The following is a 9209-nucleotide window of genomic DNA, read 5'->3' on the forward strand; positions in this document are numbered from 1 at the left end:
TTCCTCAACAAGACTCCCAAAGTCCAGGAAATTAAAATCAGAATTAGTAAGTGGAATGGTATCAAACTAAAACTTTCTGCATATCAAAAAACCACAAAAAATGCCACAAGTAATTTTAAGAGATAGCATACAAAATGCATGTTCAATAAATACTAGTTTTCAAACTCATTTTTTCTGAGGCATTACCACTCACATTGCTTATTATTTTTGAATAACTATAGTATGTTTTTATTTACAAATACAAATATCTTTTAATAACATATCAAATATACTTACAAAATTTGGGGAAGAATATATGAGCATATATAATATTACACACAATCTTATTGGGTAAAAAATTACTGCTAAAATACATGTGTGTCTTATTGTCCTATTTTGTGACATTGTTGAATATTTTTTATAAATACTATATTTATAAATTCATAATAATTCATTGCTAATTGTTTCCTCTTTGAAAATTTCTTCAATAATTATTTTTAGATATGAATCTTAAAAGCATTCTTTTTTATTGGTGCATTGTAGTCATATAGCTTAATGGAGTACAAGATGGTAGAGGCATACATGTACACATTATTCAATTAGCCCTGGTTAATCAATTTTTACCCCATTCCCTCCCTGTCCCTGCTTCTCATATTTAGCTTAGTGATTGACTTTGATATGTTTATGAATGTTAAAAAAAATTCTTGGTTTTTTTATAGCTCTTTCCTGCTGGAAATAAAATTTCAGAACCATAGATTTGAGTCATAGTTTAATTGCTCAATGAGTATTTATGATATTTGTTGAAGAATTGACAACATAGTTCATTTCCTGTTTGAGGGGAAGAAAGCTATTTATAGTATGCAACTCGGGACACTGGTGTGTGTTTTATTGCCTTATAGCCTACTGGGAGGCACACTGTTATCCTAAGGGCCTTTTAGCTTCCCTGATATCTATGTGATATCTGACATATACACCGTTTTTGTCAGGAGCACATAATCACATTTTAGCCAACCTATGGCCTGAATATAAAGTAGATAAAATGAATAAGAAAGAAATTTCACTGCTCTGCTGTTTTTAATGAATTTAATAAGCACTTCCCTGTTTTCTGTGTGACCTGCACCTGCTGTGTGGTAAATTTTATTACAAACTATGACTTCCCTGTGTAGTATAGAAAAAAGGCTTTTTCCCTTCTGATATTTTATTTACCAGACTATTAACTTGTGTTAACCCATGTAAAATTTTCTTTGTGTTTCCCAAAATTCACTTAAATCTTGGTTCTGTTGCTGTACTCTTTTATTATTTTTAGGAACATTATGAATTGAGTGTTTTACATATCAACACTCATATTACACTATGAATCAGAAATAAGGATATAGAGATTTTTATTCAGTCAAAAACTGTGAACAGAAATCATTACATTTAAACTGTCTTAACACTTAACATGTTACTTTATCTAAAATTATATGTTTATCTTTCTCACACTTATTCTATTATATTGGCTATTGAGTAGAATAATAGGAATACTAATCTGACAAACCTACAAAATATCATTAATTTATTATTCTTTATAAACTCAATTTATGGGTATAGCAATTTAAAATAATATGTATATTAATATATCCATAATTGTCTTATAGATATAATATATCCATTTTCCTTTAAATAAATTAATATGAAGAAAATATAAACTCATTTAAATTACTAACTAGACAATAACAAATGGTAGAACCTTGCAATAGTGGCTCACAGTGTAAGTTGAATTCAATAAATATTTTCTACATGGATGTATATTTCTTTATATATAGTGGTTTCATTTTACATCCATCTTATATACTGATTTTATTCCATCACAAATTCAATACCAATACTTATGAAAATATTGGTCCAAAATTGGAAGAAATTTAAAATTCATTGTGATGTGATTTTCTTAAGTTCTAAACATATGAAATGTTTTTGTAACCTTTACATAATTATAATGATGTCGGAGAATATGAATCAAATTATTTGAGGCACCTGAAATCTACTCGAATATTTCATCCCCAAAGTTGATACCATTTCATAAAATGTCTTTATACATTAAAAAAGTATTATGATAGCCAGGTGTGGTCGCATACTCTTGTAATCCCAGCATTGGGGAGGCTGATACCGGAGGATCACAGTATGTGAACAGCCTCAGCTACTTAGTGAGGCCCTCTGCAACTCAGTGAGACCCGGTTTCAAACTAAAGAATAATAAAAAAATAGGGCATGGGGTATAGCTCGGAGGTTGAATACCCCTGGGTTCCATTCACAGAACCCCCCCCAAAAAAGTATTATGAAGACAAAATACATGTCAAGTGATTATTGACCACATTGTTCAAGTTGTATTTTAGTTTAGTACTTTTGTTTTGTTTTATCAAATACTGAGAAAAATACATTAAAATATCCATTTTGCTAAAGATTTCTCTAATCTTTTTAACTCTATCAATTTTTAATCTATTTTAACCCATTTTAGTATGTGTTATAACTGTGTCATTATCCAGAACAGTACATCTACTAAAAGAAAATTAGATTGACATGAGATGATTTATTTTTCTTACAGAAGTATTCAAAAATTGTAATTTATTAATATACTAAGAAAATTCTAAAATATTTTGTGATTATGAACAAGGTAATTCTAAAATAAAATTTATTATTGTGAAGAAAAATTTATTTTAGGTGTCTTTGATTCTCTTCCTATCTTTCTATATTTATTTTACTATATTAATACATTTGCCTACCATAAACTATTCTCCTGAAATTTTTGAGTGTTATAAAAGGTTAGGATTTTTTTTGCTTTTTATTTTCCTATATATTTATTTCATTAGCAAATACACTATATCATACTAAAAAATTAAGACAAATAAATCATAAAGTTCAGACTTTTCTGATTTAGATACCTAATCCAGGTATAATGGCACATGCATGTAATCCCAGAGCTTAAGAGGCTGAGACAGAAAGATTGCAAGTTCAAGAACAGCCTCAGAAAATAGAAACACTAGATAACCAAAGAAATCCTGTTTCAAAACAATATAAAAATAAAGCTAGGTATCTTTAATTCCCAGAATCAAAATAAATAAATAAATAAATAAATAAATAAATAAATAAATAAAAGATTTCCAACCCAAATCAGTTATGAACTCAGTTCTTTGAAATACCACCAGGCAGCTGGAGCTACTGATGAGTTTCATATCGAGGTCTTTTGTGAAACTTTAGTCTTCTACATTATGTTATTTTGTATATGCTTTGAAGATTAACAAAATATTTGGATTATTTTTTAATCATATTTTCTATCATACCTCATTTTAGTTGAAAGTTTTAATGTGGCCACAGCCACTCAGGCTTGCTACAGGGAAACATGGTGTCCTCCTTGGAGCAATTCATGAACACTGTCAGACAACTTTTAGCTCAAGGATATATGACACAGCTTTCTGAACTGACCGACAAGAGTGGGGAACTCTTTGCAAAGAACATATCCCATTTAGACACTGTGCTGGGGGCTCTGGATATACAAGAACACTCCTTGGGCATCCTTGCTGTTTTTTTGGTTTTTGTTTGTTTTGTTTTGTTTTGTTTAATGGAGTTTTCTATGCTCACCGTTCCTGACTTTGAAAGGTTATTTTCAAATGTCATTCTCAGAGATTCATCTTTTCATGAGTACTTGAAATGTACATTCACATTCAATATGCAATAGACACTTTTGCTGGGCTTTGCCATATAGGAACAGGCTATAACTATTCCTGCCATGGCTTTCAGTCATATCATGTTGGACTCATATAAAAAGTATACTCTACTGTCTTATATTTCTTGACAAAGTACAACAGCTACCAAAACACACATCTCAAATTGTGGGTGGATTCATTACACCTCTAAGCAATGCATACCATGAGTTAGCACAAGTTTATTCAACCAATAACCCCTTAGAACTACAAAACCTGGTGAACAAGCACGGTGAAACGTTCACTTGTGACAACAATATGGGGCTGGTGAAGCAGTGCTTGTCCTCTCTCTCCAAACGAACATCCAGAGGCTCATAAAAACTATTTTAGCACTACTGTTACAAGATATGGCAAGTCTTGTGCAGTTAACTGGAACACAGGTGGCAGAAAAATACATTTTACATTTGATAGAAGATGGTGAAATTTTTGCAAGTATTAATAAGAAGAATGGTATAGTCACTTTCCATGATAATCTTGAAAAATACAATAACCCAGCCATGCTTCAAAACATCTATCAGAAGATGCTGAAGTGCATATAGCTGGACAAGCAGTTGAAGGCCATGGGCCAGGAGATCGCGGTGAACCCCCAGTTTGTGCAGAAGAGTATGAGCTCACAAGATGATTTAAAAACAAACCAGCTGGACCGAGAAAAGCGGGGCTTAAGAGTCCCGCTAACAACCAATCTCCATTACCACAAAAAGAGTGCCTTTCATAGCCAGAAAACACCATCACCAGAAAAACAAAAAAACCACCAGGCTCCAGAGAGAAAGCGGACTGAGAACAGAGCTCAGGGCCACAGAGGAGACACACGCGCCCGAGGACGCGGCAGCAGCGCCATACTGCGGGCGGCAGCGGCGAACTCAACGGACGGCTACAGCAAGCCGAGGTGAGCCGATGCGGAACAGCCAGGTGGGATCTTTTGGCGCAGACAGCATTCAAAGCTCCCAGTGGCTGAGCTCAGCACACGCTGCAGGGATTCAGAGTGGAAATCAAAACCAGAGAAGAAAAAATACACCAGCCTCATGGCCGAGGGCGTGGCAGAGGCGCCATATTGCCACCGGCGGCGGCAGCAGCAGTGAATTCACCGAGTCCAGTACAGCTACATCTACGTACTCAAGAACAGTGAGTCAAATTGCGGGCCACAGAGGAGAAATCCCAGTATTGTGCCTCCTGGGACTTGACCAGTGAGGGAGTGGTGGTGGCAGAGATATCACACCATAGGAGAGCGTGCAACCTGGCACCCCCCATAGTTTAAAGCAGCCTCTATCGACTCCCTGGGTCGGAGACTCTGTGATACAACCCAGTAAAGGAGTAGTGGGGTCTGAGATAATACAGACTCGAGATCCAGAGCACCTTAAGTGAAGCCATAGTGACCCAAGGGAAGAACCCAGAGAAGGCACAAACCTCCGAAATCATGGGAAAGAGGAATAACACTGAAGTAATGAATGTGCACAACCCCACAACATCAGAACCTGATAAAACAGAAAATCAGAGATTTCTAGAAGATCAAATCAGGAAAATAACTGTAGAAATAATAGAGGTGCTTCGAAAAGAACTCAGAGAAAGCCAAAAAGAGATAAAGGATGCAATTAATGAAGTAAAGGCCTCAATTCAAAGCACAAACAACCGATTAGACCACATGGAGAACAGAATCTCGCTCTTAGAAGATGAGCAATACAAAAATGAATGCATAGTTTCTAATCTAGAAAAAGATATCCAACAGCAGGAATCTGACATTGAAGAAATATGGGCCCATTTTAAGAGAGCTAACCTAAGAATAATTGGAATAGAGGAGGGAAAAGAAAGTGATACCAAAGGGATCAACAATCTCTTCAAGGAAGTAATAGCAGAAAATTTTCCAAATATAGAGCAAGAGGTTGATACACAGATCCAGGAAACTTATAGAACTCCCTTTAGACAGGATCCGAGAAAGGATCCCCACGCCATATAATTGTCAAAATGACCAATGTGGAAGCCAAGCAGAGAATCTTAAAGGCAACAAAAACAAAGGGCCAAGTGACATTCAGAGGCAAACCAATTAGAATCACTCCAGACTTCCCAAACCAAGTCATGAGAGCCAGAAGGGCTTGGAGTAACATATTCCAAACTTTGAAAGAAAACAACTTCCAGCCAAAAATTTCCTATCCAGCAAAACTTTCTATCAAATTAGATGGAGAAATAAGAAGCTTCCATGACAAACAGAAACTGAAGGAATTTATGTCTTCAAAACCAGCGCTAGAGAAAATACTCAAAGAGATTAACTACAAAGAAGAAATAGGTAACACTCACCAGAACCAGAGAAACAAGAGTTTCCATCCAACAGACAACTAAGATTGGTTATCTGTGGAGATTCATTATTTATGTTAGTCTTTTACCTATCTCTAAATGGTATTGTTTGCCTTTATTGTTGTTAATTTTTAGGATTTCTAGTTGGAATATTAATATATAGCATTTGGAAATATTTTATCCCATTCTATTAGTAACTTTTAACTCTGTTTACATTGTCTTTGGATATACAATATTTTCTTTTATTTTTTAGGGAGTTTGTATATTCTTCTGTTGCCTGTGCCATTGAAATCATATCCAAGAAATCACTGCCAATTTCAATGTTGTGAGGTTTTATGACCCAGATTTTCTCCTAAAAGTTTATAGTCTTAAGATTTATATTTAGGTCTTTTATCTAGTTTGAGTTAATACTTGTATGTGGGATTAGGTAAGGGTCCAATTTTATTCTTTTCCATGTAATTATTATTTTTCAACAATATTTAGTTAAAAGATTATTATTTCCACCACCAAATCTTCGTGGAAACCTTGTCAAAAATAACTTGACAATATAGGGAAGAAGTTAGCTCTAGGCTTGTATTTAACTCCAATGGTCTATATATCTGCCTTTAGAACAGTACTATACTGTTTCAATTATTGTAGCTTTATATGGTTTGAAATCAGAAAATATATATCTGCTAGCTTTGTTCTTTTTCAAGATCATTTTGGGTATCTAGAATTCATATTCCATATTAGGATAGATTTTTTTTCTGAAAAATAAATATATAAATATATGCTAGTTTCACCTAAAAAAACAGAAAAAAATATGCTCTGGTAAGAAAGAAAGCAAAAAGAAATATTGAAATGTTATCTTTAAATCATCAAACGCTTGGTATCAGACAAATGAAACTGTTATGTGAGACTATCATTTTTAATTTTGGATAAATTGCTATAATACTAGATGTCAACCACTAAGTCAAGCATGGGAAGGAGGGATGGGGAGAGAATGGGGTGGGGATCGGGTGGCGGCTGACTTGGTGATGTGTGCATGTATGTCTACAAAAGTATGTATCCCACTATGATGTATGAATACAGTGCACCAATAAAATAAAATAAAAAAAATAAAATAAAAACAAACCAGCTAGTTATTCCTGAAACTGTCATCTTGGCTCTTGGGCTCAAAAAGGACAGCAAGGACCCCAAGCCCATTCCACCAGACATTAAAATATTCATTTTTGTTTTGACATCTTTAGTCCTATGTGCTTTCAGGTTGCTGTGATTACAAATGAGTGCAATTACTTTGGAAAAGAGTCTGGAGAATACTCAGACAAATGGGAACAAACCTACCATATGATTCAGCAATACTACTTTTGGGTATCTACCTATAAAAATAGAAACAAAAGTACTAAACTAATGCAGGCATATATATGTTCATAGCTGCATAATTGACAATTGTCAAACTATAGAATCAGGTAAGATGTCCATCAACAGACTAGTGGATTACAAAACTATGAGATGTACACAATGGAATTTTACTCAGCCATAAAAAAGTGAAATTATGTCATTTGCAGGAAAATAGATGAAACTGGAGAACATTTTTCTCAGTGATATTATTCAGTCACAAAAAGTAAGAAATCAGATGCTCTTCCCAATATAGGGAAGCTACAGAGAAAAAGGGTCATAAGAACTCTAGACAAAGAAGGAGAAGCCATAGATGAGCAAATAAGGTGACCTAACTGAGGGGAATGGAAGGGGGAACAGGGCAGTTCTCTAATGCACATGATGTAAATTGACAAACATATCAAAGCCAATCAGCCAAACATGAGAAGGAAGGAGGGAGGGGGAATGGGGTAAGAACTAGGGAAGAGCTAAAGGAGGGGTGTGTGTATGTATGCCTCTATCATCTTGTACTCCATTAAGATGTATGATTACAGTGGACCAAAAAACAATTTTTATAAATCAAAAAAGAAAGCTTTAGTATAAACTAAAGTAAACATATTGCTTAGTTTTAACTTATATATGCACCATTGTGACAAGGAAATATACAATCCTGGAGATCTTTTAAATTTTGAACTCTCACAGACTTTGGCTGCAATTTTTTCTTTCAAATTTACTAGTTAAAATGGGATAAAATATTTATTGATAAAATATTTAATATTTATTTTAATAATTAAATAAGGTAACTGTTAACTAGATAGATTTATACTACTCATTATTTATATACTAAATTTGTAAGTTTTATGTGAATTTTTTCAGAGATACAGATAGGTTTATCTAACAAAACAGATATACATTCAAGGCATAATTTTGGCTATCTCAAGAGAGATATGACTTTTAGGGTTAAGCAAAGAATACACATTCAAGAGGAAGTGCTGGCCCAGAGAAAGAGACAGATTATAGTTGATTTAATAAAATGGATAAGTTCAGCTTTATCACATATATAAATCAATCAAAATAAAAATATTTTTCACTTTTCACCAGTTAATTGTGCACACACACGCACACACATTTGTGTAATAAGGCTTTTATAATGTTAAAAGTCTAAAGTTATATACAAAAACACAAAATATTTTCTATTTGTGGTATTTGAGTAATTAAGGAATTTAATCAAATTCAAAATAGACTCAGTATGCTAATTATAATTTTTAGAATATAGAATTTATGACCCAATGTAATTTTAATATATTAAGAAAGAGTTGATTCTAGTGGAATGTAAAGTGTCTGCTAATGCCTACTGCCAAGATGATAAGACACCTAATTTTGGGAAGCTTAGTTCCCTAGGATAAATATTTGGGGTTTCTGTCTTGAAGTTAAAATATTTATTTTTTCGACTTCAATTTTAAAATCACATTAAATCTGTTCAATAAGTATCTGAGAGACTTTCTTTTTGTACACAAAGGGAAATCCATCAATTAGTGTGTCTCATTTGCAGTAAATGAGAATGGAAGAAACTCCTAATTACTGTGCACTGTACAAAGCAATCCAAACCACAGCTGCATCCTTCCAATGCTTCATTAAAATAAACAGAAAAAAACCTTTCAGTAACCAAATCTGTTCTTGCAAGTATTTTAAAACCTTTGTATTATATGCACCACATAACTTCTCCCAGATTGGTAAACATAGTTTACCATTAAATGAAATGGTAATGATAATAAAATTAAGGTAGACACAAGCTTGTCTCAACCCCCAAAGTTATCCCATAGCTCAAGAGAATTTAAGCCGGGTGTTCTGA

At 33.7% G+C, this 9209-nt stretch overlaps 1 pseudogene across 1 annotated transcript; it reads left to right on the forward strand.

Annotated features, from left to right (window-relative positions):
- The first annotated feature begins 3354 nt into the window (after positions 1-3354).
- On the forward strand, positions 3355-8245 carry LOC308262275 (COP9 signalosome complex subunit 3-like; annotated as a pseudogene). The gene is made up of 3 exons: positions 3355-3543; positions 3718-4380; positions 8234-8245. The product of its transcript is annotated as a COP9 signalosome complex subunit 3-like (transcript).
- The last annotated feature ends 964 nt before the right edge of the window (positions 8246-9209 follow it).

Source organism: Muscardinus avellanarius (genome assembly GCF_963383645.1).
Source record: "Muscardinus avellanarius genome assembly, chromosome: 4".
NCBI lineage: Eukaryota > Metazoa > Chordata > Mammalia > Rodentia > Gliridae > Muscardinus > Muscardinus avellanarius.